The 16,297-nt window shown below is 49.9% G+C and overlaps 39 non-coding genes across 39 annotated transcripts; all 39 read right to left on the minus strand.

Moving 5' to 3' along the window:
- Positions 1 to 132: 132 nt before the first annotated feature.
- Positions 133 to 204, minus strand: Trnae-cuc (transfer RNA glutamic acid (anticodon CUC)). Its single transcript has one exon. It is a non-coding gene; the product is annotated as a tRNA-Glu (tRNA).
- A 184-nt stretch (positions 205 to 388) lies between these two features.
- On the minus strand, positions 389 to 460 carry Trnaq-cug (transfer RNA glutamine (anticodon CUG)). Its single transcript has one exon. It is a non-coding gene; the product is annotated as a tRNA-Gln (tRNA).
- A 7-nt stretch (positions 461 to 467) lies between these two features.
- On the minus strand, positions 468 to 539 carry Trnae-cuc (transfer RNA glutamic acid (anticodon CUC)). Its single transcript has one exon. It is a non-coding gene; the product is annotated as a tRNA-Glu (tRNA).
- A 184-nt stretch (positions 540 to 723) lies between these two features.
- Positions 724 to 795, minus strand: Trnaq-cug (transfer RNA glutamine (anticodon CUG)). The gene has a single exon. It is a non-coding gene; the product is annotated as a tRNA-Gln (tRNA).
- A 7-nt stretch (positions 796 to 802) lies between these two features.
- Positions 803 to 874, minus strand: Trnae-cuc (transfer RNA glutamic acid (anticodon CUC)). Its single transcript has one exon. It is a non-coding gene; the product is annotated as a tRNA-Glu (tRNA).
- Positions 875 to 1,058: 184 nt separating this feature from the next.
- Positions 1,059 to 1,130, minus strand: Trnaq-cug (transfer RNA glutamine (anticodon CUG)). Its single transcript has one exon. It is a non-coding gene; the product is annotated as a tRNA-Gln (tRNA).
- Positions 1,131 to 9,642: 8,512 nt separating this feature from the next.
- Trnaq-cug (transfer RNA glutamine (anticodon CUG)) lies at positions 9,643 to 9,714 on the minus strand. The gene has a single exon. It is a non-coding gene; the product is annotated as a tRNA-Gln (tRNA).
- Positions 9,715 to 9,721: 7 nt separating this feature from the next.
- On the minus strand, positions 9,722 to 9,793 carry Trnae-uuc (transfer RNA glutamic acid (anticodon UUC)). Its single transcript has one exon. It is a non-coding gene; the product is annotated as a tRNA-Glu (tRNA).
- A 264-nt stretch (positions 9,794 to 10,057) lies between these two features.
- Positions 10,058 to 10,129, minus strand: Trnae-uuc (transfer RNA glutamic acid (anticodon UUC)). Its single transcript has one exon. It is a non-coding gene; the product is annotated as a tRNA-Glu (tRNA).
- A 264-nt stretch (positions 10,130 to 10,393) lies between these two features.
- On the minus strand, positions 10,394 to 10,465 carry Trnae-uuc (transfer RNA glutamic acid (anticodon UUC)). The gene has a single exon. It is a non-coding gene; the product is annotated as a tRNA-Glu (tRNA).
- Positions 10,466 to 10,650: 185 nt separating this feature from the next.
- On the minus strand, positions 10,651 to 10,722 carry Trnaq-cug (transfer RNA glutamine (anticodon CUG)). Its single transcript has one exon. It is a non-coding gene; the product is annotated as a tRNA-Gln (tRNA).
- A 7-nt stretch (positions 10,723 to 10,729) lies between these two features.
- Positions 10,730 to 10,801, minus strand: Trnae-uuc (transfer RNA glutamic acid (anticodon UUC)). Its single transcript has one exon. It is a non-coding gene; the product is annotated as a tRNA-Glu (tRNA).
- A 185-nt stretch (positions 10,802 to 10,986) lies between these two features.
- Trnaq-cug (transfer RNA glutamine (anticodon CUG)) lies at positions 10,987 to 11,058 on the minus strand. Its single transcript has one exon. It is a non-coding gene; the product is annotated as a tRNA-Gln (tRNA).
- Positions 11,059 to 11,065: 7 nt separating this feature from the next.
- On the minus strand, positions 11,066 to 11,137 carry Trnae-uuc (transfer RNA glutamic acid (anticodon UUC)). Its single transcript has one exon. It is a non-coding gene; the product is annotated as a tRNA-Glu (tRNA).
- A 185-nt stretch (positions 11,138 to 11,322) lies between these two features.
- Trnaq-cug (transfer RNA glutamine (anticodon CUG)) lies at positions 11,323 to 11,394 on the minus strand. The gene has a single exon. It is a non-coding gene; the product is annotated as a tRNA-Gln (tRNA).
- A 7-nt stretch (positions 11,395 to 11,401) lies between these two features.
- Positions 11,402 to 11,473, minus strand: Trnae-uuc (transfer RNA glutamic acid (anticodon UUC)). Its single transcript has one exon. It is a non-coding gene; the product is annotated as a tRNA-Glu (tRNA).
- A 264-nt stretch (positions 11,474 to 11,737) lies between these two features.
- Positions 11,738 to 11,809, minus strand: Trnae-uuc (transfer RNA glutamic acid (anticodon UUC)). Its single transcript has one exon. It is a non-coding gene; the product is annotated as a tRNA-Glu (tRNA).
- Positions 11,810 to 12,073: 264 nt separating this feature from the next.
- On the minus strand, positions 12,074 to 12,145 carry Trnae-uuc (transfer RNA glutamic acid (anticodon UUC)). The gene has a single exon. It is a non-coding gene; the product is annotated as a tRNA-Glu (tRNA).
- A 185-nt stretch (positions 12,146 to 12,330) lies between these two features.
- Positions 12,331 to 12,402, minus strand: Trnaq-cug (transfer RNA glutamine (anticodon CUG)). The gene has a single exon. It is a non-coding gene; the product is annotated as a tRNA-Gln (tRNA).
- Positions 12,403 to 12,408: 6 nt separating this feature from the next.
- Positions 12,409 to 12,481, minus strand: Trnae-uuc (transfer RNA glutamic acid (anticodon UUC)). The gene has a single exon. It is a non-coding gene; the product is annotated as a tRNA-Glu (tRNA).
- Positions 12,482 to 12,666: 185 nt separating this feature from the next.
- On the minus strand, positions 12,667 to 12,738 carry Trnaq-cug (transfer RNA glutamine (anticodon CUG)). Its single transcript has one exon. It is a non-coding gene; the product is annotated as a tRNA-Gln (tRNA).
- A 7-nt stretch (positions 12,739 to 12,745) lies between these two features.
- Positions 12,746 to 12,817, minus strand: Trnae-uuc (transfer RNA glutamic acid (anticodon UUC)). The gene has a single exon. It is a non-coding gene; the product is annotated as a tRNA-Glu (tRNA).
- A 264-nt stretch (positions 12,818 to 13,081) lies between these two features.
- Trnae-uuc (transfer RNA glutamic acid (anticodon UUC)) lies at positions 13,082 to 13,153 on the minus strand. Its single transcript has one exon. It is a non-coding gene; the product is annotated as a tRNA-Glu (tRNA).
- Positions 13,154 to 13,338: 185 nt separating this feature from the next.
- On the minus strand, positions 13,339 to 13,410 carry Trnaq-cug (transfer RNA glutamine (anticodon CUG)). Its single transcript has one exon. It is a non-coding gene; the product is annotated as a tRNA-Gln (tRNA).
- A 7-nt stretch (positions 13,411 to 13,417) lies between these two features.
- Positions 13,418 to 13,489, minus strand: Trnae-uuc (transfer RNA glutamic acid (anticodon UUC)). The gene has a single exon. It is a non-coding gene; the product is annotated as a tRNA-Glu (tRNA).
- A 185-nt stretch (positions 13,490 to 13,674) lies between these two features.
- Positions 13,675 to 13,746, minus strand: Trnaq-cug (transfer RNA glutamine (anticodon CUG)). Its single transcript has one exon. It is a non-coding gene; the product is annotated as a tRNA-Gln (tRNA).
- Positions 13,747 to 13,753: 7 nt separating this feature from the next.
- Positions 13,754 to 13,825, minus strand: Trnae-uuc (transfer RNA glutamic acid (anticodon UUC)). The gene has a single exon. It is a non-coding gene; the product is annotated as a tRNA-Glu (tRNA).
- A 185-nt stretch (positions 13,826 to 14,010) lies between these two features.
- Positions 14,011 to 14,082, minus strand: Trnaq-cug (transfer RNA glutamine (anticodon CUG)). Its single transcript has one exon. It is a non-coding gene; the product is annotated as a tRNA-Gln (tRNA).
- Positions 14,083 to 14,089: 7 nt separating this feature from the next.
- Positions 14,090 to 14,161, minus strand: Trnae-uuc (transfer RNA glutamic acid (anticodon UUC)). The gene has a single exon. It is a non-coding gene; the product is annotated as a tRNA-Glu (tRNA).
- A 185-nt stretch (positions 14,162 to 14,346) lies between these two features.
- On the minus strand, positions 14,347 to 14,418 carry Trnaq-cug (transfer RNA glutamine (anticodon CUG)). The gene has a single exon. It is a non-coding gene; the product is annotated as a tRNA-Gln (tRNA).
- Positions 14,419 to 14,425: 7 nt separating this feature from the next.
- Positions 14,426 to 14,497, minus strand: Trnae-uuc (transfer RNA glutamic acid (anticodon UUC)). Its single transcript has one exon. It is a non-coding gene; the product is annotated as a tRNA-Glu (tRNA).
- A 185-nt stretch (positions 14,498 to 14,682) lies between these two features.
- Positions 14,683 to 14,754, minus strand: Trnaq-cug (transfer RNA glutamine (anticodon CUG)). The gene has a single exon. It is a non-coding gene; the product is annotated as a tRNA-Gln (tRNA).
- A 7-nt stretch (positions 14,755 to 14,761) lies between these two features.
- Trnae-uuc (transfer RNA glutamic acid (anticodon UUC)) lies at positions 14,762 to 14,833 on the minus strand. Its single transcript has one exon. It is a non-coding gene; the product is annotated as a tRNA-Glu (tRNA).
- A 185-nt stretch (positions 14,834 to 15,018) lies between these two features.
- Positions 15,019 to 15,090, minus strand: Trnaq-cug (transfer RNA glutamine (anticodon CUG)). The gene has a single exon. It is a non-coding gene; the product is annotated as a tRNA-Gln (tRNA).
- Positions 15,091 to 15,097: 7 nt separating this feature from the next.
- Positions 15,098 to 15,169, minus strand: Trnae-uuc (transfer RNA glutamic acid (anticodon UUC)). The gene has a single exon. It is a non-coding gene; the product is annotated as a tRNA-Glu (tRNA).
- Positions 15,170 to 15,433: 264 nt separating this feature from the next.
- Trnae-uuc (transfer RNA glutamic acid (anticodon UUC)) lies at positions 15,434 to 15,505 on the minus strand. The gene has a single exon. It is a non-coding gene; the product is annotated as a tRNA-Glu (tRNA).
- Positions 15,506 to 15,690: 185 nt separating this feature from the next.
- On the minus strand, positions 15,691 to 15,762 carry Trnaq-cug (transfer RNA glutamine (anticodon CUG)). Its single transcript has one exon. It is a non-coding gene; the product is annotated as a tRNA-Gln (tRNA).
- A 7-nt stretch (positions 15,763 to 15,769) lies between these two features.
- On the minus strand, positions 15,770 to 15,841 carry Trnae-uuc (transfer RNA glutamic acid (anticodon UUC)). The gene has a single exon. It is a non-coding gene; the product is annotated as a tRNA-Glu (tRNA).
- Positions 15,842 to 16,105: 264 nt separating this feature from the next.
- Positions 16,106 to 16,177, minus strand: Trnae-uuc (transfer RNA glutamic acid (anticodon UUC)). The gene has a single exon. It is a non-coding gene; the product is annotated as a tRNA-Glu (tRNA).
- Between the last annotated feature and the right edge of the window lie 120 nt (positions 16,178 to 16,297).

The following is a 16,297-nucleotide window of genomic DNA, read 5'->3' on the forward strand; positions in this document are numbered from 1 at the left end:
AAGACGGGCCGGAGTAGCGATTGGCAAAAGTGTGTTATACATCTAAAAATGTAAGGTCTCCCCGAGATTTGAAATCGGATCGCTGGATTCAGAGTCCAGAGTGCTAGCCATTACACCATGAGACCGAAGACTTTCCGACGCCGGGAATCGAACCCGGGCCTCCTGGGTGAGAGCCAGGTATCCTAGCCACTAGACAACGCCGGAACACGCCGAGTGTGAAAGAAGCGCTGCTTTAAGGGGACCGTGAAGACATGCAAAACTTGAAATAAATGCACGTTATTTCATAAGAGGGCTCATTTTGGGAACAGGCGGACGCATTGCGCTCTGAATAAGGAAAGACGGGCCGGAGTAACGATAGGCAAAAGTGTGTTATACATCTAAAAATGTAAGGTCTCACCGAGATTTGAACTCGGATCGCTGGATTCAGAGTCCAGAGTGCTAGCCATTACACCATGAGACCGAAGACTTTCCGACGCCGGGAATCGAACCCGGGCCTCCTGGGTGAGAGCCAGGTATCCTAGCCACTAGACAACGCCGGAACACGCCGAGTGTGAAAGAAGCGCTGCTTTAAGGGGACCGTGAAGACATGCAAAACTTGAAATAAATGCACGTTATTTCATAAGAGGGCTCATTTTGGGAACAGGCGGACGCATTGCGCTGTGAATAAGGAAAGACGGGCCGGAGTAACGATTGGCAAAAGTGTGTTATACATCTAAAAATGTAAGGTCTCACCGAGATTTGAACTCGGATCGCTGGATTCAGAGTCCAGAGTGCTAGCCATTACACCATGAGACCGAAGACTTTCCGACGCCGGGAATCGAACCCGGGCCTCCTGGGTGAGAGCCAGGTATCCTAGCCACTAGACAACGCCGGAACACGCCGAGTGTGAAAGAAGCGCTGCTTTAAGGGGACCGTGAAGACATGCAAAACTTGAAATAAATGCACGTTATTTCATAAGAGGGCTCATTTTGGGAACAGGCGGACGCATTGCGCTGTGAATAAGGAAAGACGGGCCGGAGTAACGATTGGCAAAAGTGTGTTATACATCTAAAAATGTAAGGTCTCACCGAGATTTGAACTCGGATCGCTGGATTCAGAGTCCAGAGTGCTAGCCATTACACCATGAGACCGAAGACCGAAAAAAAAACAGGTAGAAACAAATTGGAACGGCTCGTGCGCTCCCACGTGGAGCCTCAAACAAAAATTGCAAACACTCTGTGCAACTGTTGTATGTTTGACCGCGTCATGAAAAGAACCTGTAACACATACCACACCTTGGCAACTAGAAAAATATTACATACCGTTTCTCGGGCAAACGTCGATAAATCGCGTCCGCCCCACTTCATCGTCTTTTCCCAGACGAGTTCGATTTGCTCTGCCCAGAAAGTATCCGTGTCGCGGTGGTAATCTAGTGGCACACCAAGGTACCTGGAGGGCGTGATGGTCCACTGGACGTTTTCGTATGTTTGTTCCGGGGCTTCCCATTCACCATGCCAAAATCCGAGGCATTTGCCCCAGTTTACCATGCTTCCGGTATGTTTGCCAAAAAGTTTTGCTTTTTGTACAGCAGCGGTAATGCTTGGTTTGTCCTGACATATGACGGCAACATCATCGGCATAGGCCAATATTTTAACTTCACTTGAAGTCAGCCGGTATCCGCACACATCATCGCTGTTTAAGACACTTAAACAGAAGGGCTCGAGGTATATCGCGAAAAGCAGCGGTGCCAGTGGGCAGCCTTGCTTAATTGAGGAACGTATCGCAATCCGTTCAGTGAGTGTTTTGTTAACGATGACACTTGTTGTGCTCTGGAAGTAGCTCATTTTGACGCCTTCTAGTATAACTGAACCGATGTTGACATGTTCCAGTATTTCAAACAGAATATCATGGGCGACACAATCGAACGCTTTTTCCCAATCTAGCTGCAGAATAGCCACTTGCCCTCCAGAAGCATCCACACATTCTAAAATGCTTCTGGCCACGTGTATGTTAGTCATTATTGAGGGCCCCATTATTCCACATGTTTGGTGGGGCCCCACTGCAGATGTTATAATACCCTGTACTCTTCTGGCCAATACTTTCATATAGACCTTATAGTCCCCATTAGTGAGACTAATTGGCCTGTAACCCTTTACCGATTAAAGTTTGACGGGATCATCAGACTTCGGGATTAACACAAGGTGGGACTGACAAAAGGATGGTGGCAGTTGCTTCCTCTCGTACGACTGCACGAGAACACGATAAAGGATGATTGCCAACTCCGCCCTAAAGGCTTTATAAAAACAGGCCCCTATGCCGTCTGGACCAGGGGCCTTATCAGGGCTGAAATCGTCAATGGCTTGCTCTATCTCTGCTAGGGTTATCGGCTCTTCCAGTTTTGTTCTAATTTCCGAATCCAGCTCCGGCATTTTCTGCAGAAGATGATGCCGAAAACCCTCTTCAAATTGCCGCTTCCGCCCTAACAGATCGCGATAATGCTCGTAAAAAGCACGCTGGATGGTTCGACTATCACGCGCAATACAGCCATCGTATTCAACCGCTTGTATCTCGTTTCGAGTTGCGTATCTTTTTTCGTCACACAAAGCACGTTTTGTTGGTCGTTCCCCAAGCCATAACTTCTCTGCGCGGGCTCTTAATATGGCCTCTTTATATTTTTCGGCGTCTATGTGCTCTAACTCGGCTTTTACTTGTTTTACTTGGCTAGCGTTATTTTCCACGTGCGCATTCTGCGCGCTCAAGAGAAACTGGAGTTCAGTAAGCAGTTCATTTTCTTTCTCTTTGTCTTTTCGCCGTAACACTGCCGACCGTTCTATGGCATCCATTTTCACTTCTTGTTTAAAAGTTTCCCACTCTATGCCTATGTTCTCATCATTTTCTTTGAACAGTAGTTTAATTTTCTCTTTTACTCTATCCGAAAACACCTCGTCGTGTAATAACTTAGCATTAAATTTCCACAGTTCTCAATTAAACTTCGGCTTTCTTTTTTCCGTTCCAATAACTAGTGTCGCTAAGCTGTGGTCATTAAAGCAAACGTGCTTTATCTGATAATTGTTGTAATGGGGGACTAGATCTGTGGAAGCGTAAATTCTGTCCAGTCTGGCTTGACTACCGTTCTGGAAGTGTGTGTACTGACTTGTCATTCCCGCCGTAAGTGTTCGGCCAATGTCCTCCAAGTTATATTCGTGGACCATTGTGTTTAACAATAGCGCACTGGAGTCACGGACCATCACATTGGCCGCTCTATCATCTGCGTTGCATACACGATTGAAATCGCCTAGCAGTATGACGTAACCTTTAGTATCAAGAAATCTTTGGAATTTTTGAAAAAAATCTTTTCTTTCCAGCTGTATATTCGGCGCGTACACACAAATGATTCGACAATTTGTCGTAGACAAGTTAATGTCGCACACTATCAGACGGCCACTTTCGCATGAAAAAATAGGTTGCACGTCAAACCCAACTGAAATTCTAATGAATAAGGGACATCCCCCCGATCGGCCTACGGCATGAGAGACCCATACATAATAACGTGCTTAAAATAGATCCACCATTCGGTTTGTTTGGTCTTCGCTTTCTATTTTGGTTTCTTGGACCGCAATGATGTCAAGGTCGTTTTCCAAGAAAAGGCGGTTCACCTGATACGGCCACCTTTTTGCGGCCAAGCCACGTACAGCCGTGAGCTGAAGTAAACGGACCGCGGGAGCGGTGGCCAAAACTAATCGCTGCGCCGTCTGGTTGCGCGGCGCCTGCTGTCGAGACCGCGCACAGCGCAGACGCAGCCAACCAGTTTTGCATGCATGCCACTATCACTTGCCCCTTCGCGACTGATTCTTGCTTCGATAAATCAGCGCCAAGGGAATCACGCCGCGCAGTTAGGGGAACACTGCCGGGTATCGCCCTATATTGAAAACGGTGCGACTCAACTGATATGCGGCAATGGTTCTACGCTATCCCACATAGCATGCTGTGGCTGCGTATACGGCTCTTACCCTTTCTGTTCTTCGGTATCACAACGTCGCAGAAGGAAAGCATTGCAGTCCATACATCCAAAAAAAAGGGGGGGGGGGGGCGACCAACGTGGGTGCTTTCTTTTAGCTCAAGATGGTGTACGGGCTATTTTGCTTGTTTTGATTGTTTGTTTAGTTGCTTTTATTTCGGTTTGGCTGATGTGCGTTGGGGGTGCGGAGCACACGTGTGGGATCGTTATTTGCCTTCCGTCGCTTCCAGGAAAGTCTCGATGTCGCGTATTATTCCCGAAACGGGCGGAGGTGAGCTGGCAAAGTGTATAACATTTTTACCAGTGTTTTTGTCACCTGAGTGGCACCGTTTTTGTCCCGTGTTGAGGAGGCGACGATAATTGCTTTTGAGGGTGTTATAAGGGACATGGTAGATAGAAGCTCCCAGTAAAAACACGCGAACTATGAGGTGAGTCGAGGGGTCAGAAGGCTTAAACGGGGTAACGCGAAAACGTGTCCACGGGGATGATGTTGTTAAAACTACGGAATCGCGTTTCGATTCCTCGCGAGTCTACGGCTGTAGCCACTACCGCAGAGATATGTTGAAGGAGGAGTGAGTGATGGCTCTTTTGTAATGCGTGCGCAGCCCGACTTCTTCAAATATCGGCGCCGGCTATCAACAAAAGGAATCTTCTGCGCGGAGCTTAATTTTAGGCGTGCATTGCATGGCTGGGAATTCGTACGGAGCGCCCGAGGTTTGATTGTTAAGTGATGCAAGTTTCTCTGTTGAGATCTGTTGTCTTGTTGTTTCTTCGGTAGCCTGTTTTTGATAAACACCTTGGAGTTTCCGTATGAGAGCGCGAGCTAGAGTTCGGTCATATGACTATCTGTGTACGCAACAATTGACTGTATTTGTGGCCGATCAGCGGCCTAGAATACGGGTAATTGATAGGTCCTCCTCACTCTCCGTTGTGACGTCTCTTTTGGAGGCGGGACTTTTGTAATTAAACTTTGCATGGCGTTGTCAAAGAAATAGGGATGGCTGGAGGACTTGCGATTTACCCTACCTCTGATCTTTTATGTCAGTCGTACTCGGCCGGTAGCGTGCCGACGACTCCTTCTGGGCTTGCAAAAGTGGTGGGGGACCCCACGATAAAAGATGGGGATACGTGTCGTAATATCACACAAATAACCCTTGCAGGCAAAGTCGCTCATACACATCTCTCTATGCCCACCTTTTGAGTGTGGCTTTTCTGCATAATTGCAACGTTGTGCAAAAAGCAAGCTTTAAAATTTGTGCTGTACGGAGAAGTTATTCTAGCATATAAATCGGAAAATCCACTTTTTTTTTAGTTCCGGCAGGGTTTGGGGAAAAAAAAGAGAACTTGGGAGTATCGCGGAGGGACCCACGGAGTCCGAAGTGTCTTCACGGACCTTTTTTTCTCGGCGGACCCCCATCTGAGAACGATGGCCCTGGGCAATGCTTTGTAAAATAATACGTGTAAATAAACTTGCTTTTTATTATACCGTTGTTTGTTTGCCGCATGCCGTAGACCATAGGCTAGTAATCTCTTTATCTTGAATCATCGACTGGCCGATCCCTCTTTGGATCAAATCCTTCAATTTCAACTCGTGTCACAGAAGTGCGCAAGAACTGCCAATACTGTTTTCAAGTGCAAATAAATCTAATTGAAAACTGTAGTTCGTATGCGTTTCGATAGTCGATGGGCATTTAAAGCGGGGTTCAATGGTACCCCACATCGCAACGGAGTTTTTTTAACATTAAATGCATGTGTGGGCACCTCGAACTTAAAAAAATTGCGGAGCTGGATTTTCCCGAGCAATAGCGAAATGGCACTTACGCCGCATACTGCAAACGACGTATCATAAACCAATCCATTACATGCCTAAACACAGCAGGCATTGTCAAAACCTCATGTAAGCTTAGCACCAATAATTTTTCAACTTCGCTGACATTCTCAGGACGCCTATAATTTCGCATCTATTCTCAATAACGACAAAGATGGTGTTTTTTCTTGTTTTCTTCAGCTGCACAGTGATTTTTTTTCTGCTTCATTATCTGCTTCGATATATGACGCGGTGGGGTAGGGAGTGCAAAAAAAAAAGCTACAAGCACGAGATAATCACCAGCGCGTCAACTCTGCCAGCGGGACCTCGTTGCCGCCGATTGCGCCAGCACGCCGTTTCCACAGCAGACAGCAAAAGGGCCGCTAGGTTCCCCTGGCGTCAATTTATCGGACCCTGAAGCAATCGCGAAGAAGCGAGCGATAGCGGCATGTGTCCTGTACTAATAGGCCGAGCGTGCGGTGTGCGTGGTCTTGACAGCAGGCGCCGCACAACCAGACGGCGCAGCAATTAGTTTTGGCAACCGATCCCGTGGTCCGTTTACTTCAGCTCACGGCTGTACGTTTAACGTGGAAATTCGCAAAGCTCTGTTCAATTTGTGTGCCATCTAATATTCAAACAGACCGATTGATGCTAACACAGGTGCACAGAAAAGAAAAGTGAACTTTAAGCCGTAGGGCGTTTTTAAGCAATTGTGTCTCTAAAGCGCGTACCTCAGAGTCCGAAAGGGTGCCCACGTAAGTCCAATCCGTCAGTGCCTATCCACAGCATTGTAGCAGCTACGTCGGCGTTGCTGCCGGCGTCGTCTCAGGTGCCCTCCTGTCTGGTGGAACGTTGGGCTTGGGCCGAAGCGTCGAACGCCGCCCAGGCGGTGCTTTCAATAGCGGCTCGTCGGGAGTCGCGTTGCCTTCATCGGTCGGGCCGGCGTTGCTCTCGCGGACCCGTTTACCGCAGGTGCTGCCGGCTTGTTCTTTGCTGGTGTCCATTGTGACGATGTCGTCGTCGTCGTCCTTAGCACCGCCCCCCGGGTTGTCTTCGGAGCCGCTTTCCTTGGTGACTTCCGTGAAGGCTGGAACCTCTTGGTTAAGGTTCTGCGCCTCATTTCCTTGCACTACAGGATCCTTGCCCGTAACTTGAACGGGGGCTGCAGGTGTCAGCGCTGTCACGTCCCCTCCCCCTCCAGCGGCAACCTCTTCCGCTTCTGCTTCGTCCATGAGGTGTTCCGACTTGTCGTCACCCCCCGCGGGTCCGGCGACGCTGGCGTACGTTTGCACGCACTGGCGGTCGTCGTGGCCGAAACGCCGACAACGCGTGCAGCGCGGCACACGGCACTCCCGCCGTACGTGGCCCGAACGGTGACAGCGCAGGCAGAGTGGCAGGCGTCCCGGGACGACGACGAGGGCGTTGTCACCGGCGATGCGCAGCTTATGGGGCACATCGTCAGGTGTCACGCCAGCCTTGAGCTTGAGCGACATAAGGCGCGTCGTCGTGCCTTTCTCGTTGCATCCGGACACGCGCCAGTGGTCCCTTGCGACTTCCGTCACCACCCCAAAAGGGGCAAAAGCCGCACGCACAAGGTCGTCCGGAACACCGTAAAGGACCCAGTGCACCTTTACCCGAAGCACTTGGTTACCCGGGTCGATGACCATGCAGCGCAAGTCCTTCACTTTCACGTCGCGTAAAGCCACCATTTATTGGCACTCTCGGCGTCCTTGAATGTCACCGCCCACACGTGATTCATTTGGAACGCCCCCAACGCTATCACGTCGGGGAGCAGTTCCAAACGTGCGAGCGTGTCGCGGAAATCTTCTACTCGATAAGGTCTCGCTTTAAAGGTGTTGTGCCACCAAATTTGTTGCTTGTGCATTCTTTGTTGCAAACGTTTTATAATTCGTTAGAAAGCATGATACATGCTCTCACACGCACATATTCTGAGTGAAAAATTTATTATCGCACGATTCATGTGAACAGGATTCGGTTTCGGTTTCTGGGCGCCGATTCAAGCAGTGACGTCACAGTGTTTCGAGGAGGCTCTGCCACGGCGGCGCTGCGGTACGTTGCGACTTTACTGCGGCGTCTGCTCCCCCACATACGTGCTTCACCACGGAAGTAAACACGCCGACTCGTCACGTCAAGCCGCGACAGCTCCGACGCGGATTCTTTGTCTGCATCCTCGGATGCAGACAAATGAAAACCATGGATTTGCAAACCATAAAATGCTAAACAACGCTAAAAAAAAAAAAAAGCAGCCCCCGCCGCGAATCGAACCGGCAACGTTGACCGGATGGGCGGAACGCGCGAGACCACTGAGCCAGCGAACAAACGATTCCACTCCGCGATATAGCCGGTGTACTAGATGGAGGCCCATCCTTGGAGTCGTACGTCGGTGTTTACTAGCTAATTTACAGAATTCGTGGCTTGTAAACTCACATTTTTTTAAATAGCGCTTGCGCAGCAAGGTTCCGCGAAGCCCCCGCGACAGCTTATCGCCATCAACTCTGCTCTTCTGCGAAAGCGCTCGCAAAAATAAGTGTGCCCGGCTGCGACTGCGATTTTGCACTGAAGGGATAGTGCTTGCCGTACTTTGGTTTTACGTTTTACGTTAAAAACCTTTGCCGATACTGATCTCTTATTACCCAAATTAACCTACGTAACTGTTCTTCTGCACGAAACTGACCTTATATTTTCTACAGGCGAGCCGATCGCACACGCATTCCGGGGTAGCGGCGTCGCCGAAGAGCACGGCCGAAGCGTCGAACGCCAAAATACGGATCGCATTAGCGCTAGTGTTGAGTTGTATGGGCTTCATGGAACTTACTGCGTTTATTACCCTCCAGAAACTAACAAAATAGAGCCGCGTTCATTGCGGCACGAATGTTGTCGGGGCGCAGTTTTCGCTTCTCGGTCGATTGACGACGCGTCGTGCGACCAGTCAGGCGACCGGTTTTGTTGGCGTCTTCGGTCGGCGAGTCAGTCACACTACGGCGACTTTCCATCGGCCGACGTGTTTGTGTCGCCGTCGGCGTGGTGTGACAACGCGGTCTGGCAATTCGGCAGTTGGCCGATGTTTTAACGACTCGTCGGCGTCGCGTCGTCGTCGCCGTCGTATCGGTATAGTGTCGATACGACCAAGCGACCAAACAAACTGTGGTAACTGGAGTTCACGTTCACGTCGCTCGAGTCGCTAGCGTTGTATGACGTCACAAACTTTGCTGCGCTGGCAATTCACTGACGTCATGGTTAGTGGCGCTAGCGATGGGTCCCGATTTCCAGAAGAGCATTTAGGTAATTTTTAGAAGCGAATTAAAATATATATTAAGCGCTTGCTGTACCCAGCACTTCGTGTTGAGGGTCGTTGCATGCAGAGGAAGCCTACAGCAGGCGTTTTACATACTTAAAATTTGGTGGCACAACACCTTTAACATCGGCGTGCAAAAATACGGTGTTCAAAACGAACCGACTTGTTGGCAGTTCAGGCCGAATTATCTGATAGCCCCTGGTATAGGCATCCGCTGTCCTGTTACCGCGGCCGAGGCCGCAACGGCCGCTCCAACTTGGGAGCTCGAAATCACACGTCCGTCCGCCACGGTGGCCGGAAGTGTAATCTGAGCAATTTCCTCCTAGCCACTAGACCACGCCGGAAAGTGTGGAAAAAGCGCTGCTTTTAGGTGACCGGGAAGACATAGGAGATAAGGTTGAAATAGATGTGGATGATTTCAGAAGTGTGCTCACTTCGGTAACAGGCGGATGCATTGCGCTTTGATTCCGAAAAGACGGCATGGAGTAATTTTTGGCAAAGGTGTGTACTTCTAAAAAAGTAAGGTCTCACAGAGATTTGAACTCGGATCGCTGGATTCAGAGTCCAGAGTGCTCACCGTTACACCATGAGACCGACGACTTTCCGACGCCGGGAATCGAACCCGGGCCTCCTGGGTGAAAGCCAGGTATCCTAGCCACTAGACCACGCCGGAACTTGTGAAGTGTGGAAAAAGCGCTGCTTTAAGGGGACAGTGAAGACATAGGGGAAAAGGTTGAAGTAGATGTGGATGATTTCAGAAGTGTGCTCACTTTGATAACAGGCGGATGCATTGCGCTGTGATTCCGGAAAGACAGGAGGGAGTGACGTTTGGCAAAGGTGTATACTTCTAAAAAAGTAAGGTCTCACCGAGATTTGACCTCGGATGGCTGGATTCAGAGTCCAGAGTGCTCACCGTTACACCATGAGACCGAAGACTTTCCGACGCCGGGAATCGAACCCGGGCCTCCTGGGTGAAAGCCAGGTATCCTAGCCACTAGACCACGCCGGAACTTGTGAAGTGTGGAAAAAGCGCTGCTTTAAGGGGACAGTGAAGACATAGGGGAAAAGGTTGAAGTAGATGTGGATGATTTCAGAAGTGTGCTCACTTTGATAACAGGCGGATGCATTGCGCTGTGATTCCGGAAAGACAGGAGGGAGTGACGTTTGGCAAAGGTGTATACTTCTAAAAAAGTAAGGTCTCACCGAGATTTGACCTCGGATGGCTGGATTCAGAGTCCAGAGTGCTCACCGTTACACCATGAGACCGAAGACTTTCCGACGCCGGGAATCGAACCCGGGCCTCCTGGGTGAAAGCCAGGTATCCTAGCCACTAGACCACGCCGGAACTTGTGAAGTGTGGAAAAAGCGCTGCTTTAAGGGGACAGTGAAGACATACGGGAAAAGATTGAAATAGATGTGGATGATTTCAGAAGTGTGCTCACTTTGATAACAGGCGGATGCATTGCGCTGTGATTCCGGAAAGACAGGAGGGAGTGACGTTTGGCAAAGGTGTATACTTCTAAAAAAGTAAGGTCTCACCGAGATTTGAGCTCGGATCGCTGGATTCAGAGTCCAGAGTGCTCACCGTTACACCATGAGACCGAACACTTTCCGACGCCGGGAGTCGAACCCGGGCCTCCTGGGTGAAAGCCAGGTATCCTAGCCACTAGACCACGCCGGATCACGTGAAGTGTGGAAAAAGCGCTGCTTTAAGGGGACAGTGAAGACATAGGGGAAAAGGTTGAAATAGATGTGGATGATTTCAGAAGTGTGCTCACTTTGATAACAGGCGGATGCATTGCGCTGTGATTCCGGAAAGACAGGAGGGAGTGACGTTTGGCAAAGGTGTATACTTCTAAAAAAGTAAGGTCTCACCGAGATTTGAGCTCGGATCGCTGGATTCAGAGTCCAGAGTGCTCACCGTTACACCATGAGACCGAACACTTTCCGACGCCGGGAATCGAACCCGGGCCTCCTGGGTGAAAGCCAGGTATCCTAGCCACTAGACCACGCCGGAACTTGTGAAGTGTGGAAAAAGCGCTGCTTTAAGGGGACAGTGAAGACATAGGGGAAAAAGTTGAAATAGATGTGGATGATTTCAGAAGTGTGCTCACTTTGATAACAGGCGGATGCATTGCGCTGTGATTCCGGAAAGACAGGAGGGAGTGACGTTTGGCGAAGGTGTATACTTCTAAAAAAGTAAGGTCTCACCGAGATTTGAGCTCGGATCGCTGGATTCAGAGTCCAGAGTGCTCACCGTTACACCATGAGACCGAACACTTTCCGACGCCGGGAATCGAACCCGGGCCTCCTGGGTGAAAGCCAGGTATCCTAGCCACTAGACCACGCCGGAACTTGTGAAGTGTGGAAAAAGCGCTGCTTTAAGGGGACAGTGAAGACATAGGGGAAAAAGTTGAAATAGATGTGGATGATTTCAGAAGTGTGCTCACTTTGATAACAGGCGGATGCATTGCGCAGTGATTCCGGAAAGACAGGAGGGAGTGACGTTTGGCAAAGGTGTATACTTCTAAAAAAGTAAGGTCTCACCGAGATTAGAGCTCGGATCGCTGGATTCAGAGTCCAGAGTGGTCACCGTTACACCATGAGACCGAACACTTTCCGACGCCGGGAATCGAACCCGGGCCTCCTGGGTGAAAGCCAGGTATCCTAGCCACTAGACCACGCCGGAACTCGTGAAGTGCGGAAAAAGCGCTGCTTTAAGGGGACAGTGAAGACATAGGGGAAAAGGTTTAAATAGATGTGGATGATTTCAGAAGTGTGCCCACTTTGATAACACGCGGATGCATTGCGCTGTGATTCCGGAAAGACAGGAGGGAGTGACGTTTGGCAAAGGTGTATACTTCTAAAAAAGTAAGGTCTCACCGAGATTTGAGCTCGGATCGGTGGATTCAGAGTCCACAGTGCTCACCGTTACACGATGAGACCGAACACTTTCCGACGCCGGGAATCGAACCCGGGCCTCCTGGGTGAAAGCCAGGTATCCTAGCCACTAGACCACGCCGGAACTCGTGAAGTGTGGAAAAAGCGCTGCTTTAAGGGGACAGTGAAGACATAGGGGAAAAGGTTGAAATAGATGTGGATGATTTCAGAAGTGTGCCCACTTTGATAACACGCGGAAGCATTGCGCTGTGATTCCGGAAAGACAGGAGGGAGTGACGTTTGACAAAGGTGTATACTTCTAAAAAAGTAAGGTCTCACCGAGATTTGAGCTCGGATCGTTGGATTCAGAGTCCAGAGTGCTCACCGTTACACCATGAGACCAAAGACTTCCCGACGCCGGGAATCGAACCCGGGCCTCCTGGGTGAAAGCCAGGTATCCTAGCCACTAGAGCACGCCGGAACTCGTGAAGTGCGGAAAAAGCGCTGCTTTAAGGGGACAGTGAAGACATGGGGGAAAAGGTTGAAATAGATGTGGATGATTTCAGACGTGTGCCCACTTTGATAACACGCGGATGCATTGCGCTGTGATTCCGGAAAGACAGGAGGGAGTGACGTTTGACAAAGGTGTATACTTCTAAAAAAGTAAGGTCTCACCGAGATTTGAGCTCGGATCGCTGGATTCAGAGTCCAGAGTGCTCACCGTTACGCCATGAGACCGAAGACTTTCCGACGCCGGGAATCGAACCCGGGCCTCCTGGGTGAAAGCCAGGTATCCTAGCCACTAGACCACGCCGGAACTTGTGAAGTGTGGAAAAAGCGCTGCTTTAAGGGGACAGTGAAGACATAGGGGAAAAGGTTGAAATAGATGTGGATGATTTCAGAAGTGTGCTCACTTTGATAACAGGCGGATGTATTGCGCTGTGATTCCGGAAAGACAGGAGGGAGTTAGGTTTGGCAAAGGTGTATACTTCTAAAAAAGTAACGTCTCACCGAGATTTGAGCTCGGATCGCTGGATTCAGAGTCCAGAGTGCTCACCGTTACACCATGAGACCGAACACTTTCCGACGCCGGGAATCGAACCCGGGCCTCCTGGGTGAAAGCCAGGTATCCTAGCCACTATACCACGCCGGAACTCGTGAAGTGTGGAAAAAGCGCTGCTTTAAGGGGACAGTGAAGTCATAGGGGAAAAGGTTGAAATAGATGTGGATGATTTCAGAAGTGTGCTCACTTTGATAACAGGCGGATGCATTGCGCTGTGATTCCGGAAAGACAGGAGGGAGTGACGTTTGGCAAAGGCGTATACTTCTAAAAAAGTAAGGTCTCACCGAGATTTGAGCTCGGATCGCTGGATTCAGAGTCCAGAGTGCTCACCGTTACACCATGAGACCGAAGACTTTCCGACGGCGGGAATCGAACCCGGGCCTCCTGGGTGAAAGCCAGGTATCCTAGCCACTATACCACGCCGGATCACGTGAAGTGTGGAAAAAGCGCTGCTTTAAGGGGACAGTGAAGACATAGGGGAAAAGGTTGAAATAGATGTGGATGATTTCAGAAGTGTGCTCACTTTGATAACAGGCGGATGCATTGCGCTGTGATTCCGGAAAGACAGGAGGGAGTGACGTTTGGCAAAGGTGTATACTTCTAAAAAAGTAAGGTCTCACCGAGATTTGAGCTCGGATCGCTGGATTCAGAGTCCAGAGTGCTCACCGTTACACCATGAGACCGAAGACTTTCCGACGGCGGGAATCGAACCCGGGCCTCCTGGAAGAAAGCCAGGTATCCTAGCCACTAGACCACGCCGGAACTTGTGAAGTGTGGAAAAAGCGCTGCTTTAAGGGGACAGTGAAGACATAGGGGAAAAGGTTGAAGTAGATGTGGATGATTTCAGAAGTGTGCTCACTTTGATAACAGGCGGATGCATTGCGCTGTGATTCCGGAAAGACTCGAGGGAGTGACGTTTGGCAAAGGTGTATACTTCTAAAAAAGTAAGGTCTCACCGAGATTTGAGCTCGGATCGCTGGATTCAGAGTCCAGAGTGCTCACCGTTACACCATAAGACCGAACACTTTCCGACGCCGGGAATCGAATGCGGGCCTCCTGGGTGAAAGCCAGGTATCCTAGCCACTAGACCACGCCGGAACTTGTGAAGTGTGGAAAAAGCGCTGCTTTAAGGGGACAGTGAAGACATAGGGGAAAAGGTTGAAATAGATGTGGATGATTTCAGAAGTGTGCCCACTTTGATAACACGCGGATGCATTGCGCTGTGATTCCGGGAAGACAGGAGGGAGTGACGTTTGACAAAGGTGTATACTTCTAAAAAAGTAAGGTCTCAGCGAGATTTGAGCTCGGATCGCTGGATTCAGAGTCCAGAGTGCTCACCGTTACACCATGAGACCGAGAACTTTCCGACGCCGGGAATCGAACCCGGGCCTCCTGTGTGAAAGCCAGGTATCCTAGCCACTAGACCACGCCGGAACTTGTGAAGTGTGGAAAAAGCGCTGCTTTAAGGGGAAAGTGAAGACATAGGGGAAAAGGTTGAAATAGATGTGGATGATTTCAGAAGTGTGCCCACTTTGATAACACGCGGATGCATTGCGCTGTGATTCCGGAAAGACAGGAGGGAGTGACGTTTGACAAAGGTGTATACTTCTAAAAAAGTAAGGTCTCACCGAGATTTGAGCTCGGATTGCTGGATTCAGAGTCCAGAGTGCTCACCGTTACACCATGAGACCGAACACTTTCCGACGCCGGGAATCGGACCCGGGCCTCCTGGGTGAAAGCCAGGTATCCTAGCCACTAGACCACGCCGGAACTTGTGAAGTGTGGAAAAAGCGCTGCTTTAAGGGGACAGTGAAGACATAGGGGAAAAGGTTGAAATAGATGTGGATGATTTCAGAAGTGTGCCCACTTTGATAACACGCGGATGCATTGCGCTGTGATTCCGGAAAGACAGGAGGGAGTGACGTTTGACAAAGGTGTATACTTCTAAAAAAGTAAGGTCTCACCGAGATTTGAGCTCGGATCGCTGGATTCAGAGTCCAGAGTGCTCACCGTTACACCATGAGACCGAAGACTTTCCGACGCCGGGAATCGAACCCGGGCCTCCTGGGTGAAAGCCAGGTATCCTAGCCACTAGACCACGCCGGAACTTGTGAAGTGTGGAAAAAGCGCTGCTTTAAGGGGACAGTGAAGACATAGGGGAAAAGGTTGAAATAGATGTGGATGATTTCAGAAGTGTGCTCACTTTGATAACAGGCGGATGTATTGCGCTGTGATTCCGGAAAGACAGGAGGGAGTTAGGTTTGGCAAAGGTGTATACTTCTAAAAAAGTAACGTCTCACCGAGATTTGTGCTCGGATCGCTGGATTCAGAGTCCAGAGTGCTCACCGTTACACCATGAGACCGAACACTTTCCGACGCCGGGAATCGAACCCGGGCCTCCTGGGTGAAAGCCAGGTATCCTAGCCACTATACCACGCCGGAACTCGTGAAGTGTGGAAAAAGCGCTGCTTTAAGGGGACAGTGAAGTCATAGGGGAAAAGGTTGAAATAGATGTGGATGATTTCAGAAGTGTGCTCACTTCGATAACAGGCGGATGCATTGCGCTGTGATTCCGGAAAGACAGGAGGGAGTGACGTTTGGCAAAGGCGTATATTTCTAAAAAAGTAAGGTCTCACCGAGATTTGAGCTCGGATTGCTGGATTCAGAGTCCAGAGTGCTCACCGTTACACCATGAGACCGAACACTTTCCGACGCCGGGAATCGAACCCGGGCCTCCTGGGTGAAAGCCAGGTATCCTAGCCACTATACCACGCCGGAACTCGTGAAGTGTGGAAAAAGCGCTGCTTTAAGGGGACAGTGAAGTCATAGGGGAAAAGGTTGAAATAGATGTGGATGATTTCAGAAGTGTGCTCACTTCGATAACAGGCGGATGCATTGCGCTGTGATTCCGGAAAGACAGGAGGGAGTGACGTTTGGCAAAGGCGTATATTTCTAAAAAAGTAAGGTCTCACCGAGATTTGAGCTCGGATCGCTGGATTCAGTGTCCAGAGTGCTCACCGTTACACCATGAGACCGAAGACTTTCCGACGGCGGGAATCGAACCCGGGCCTCCTGGGTGAAAGCCAGGTATCCTAGCCACTAGACCACGCCGGAACTTGTGAAGTGTGGAAAAAGCGCTGCTTTAAGGGGACAGTGAAGACATAGGGGAAAAGGTTGAAATAGATGTGGATGATTTCAGAAGTGTGCCCACTTTGATAACACGCGGATGCATTG

The sequence above is a fragment of the Haemaphysalis longicornis genome, unplaced genomic scaffold, assembly GCF_048455015.1.
Source record: "Haemaphysalis longicornis isolate Haplotype H1 unplaced genomic scaffold, Haemaphysalis longicornis Haplotype H1 scaffold_3, whole genome shotgun sequence".
Classification (NCBI taxonomy): Eukaryota; Metazoa; Arthropoda; class Arachnida; order Ixodida; family Ixodidae; genus Haemaphysalis; species Haemaphysalis longicornis.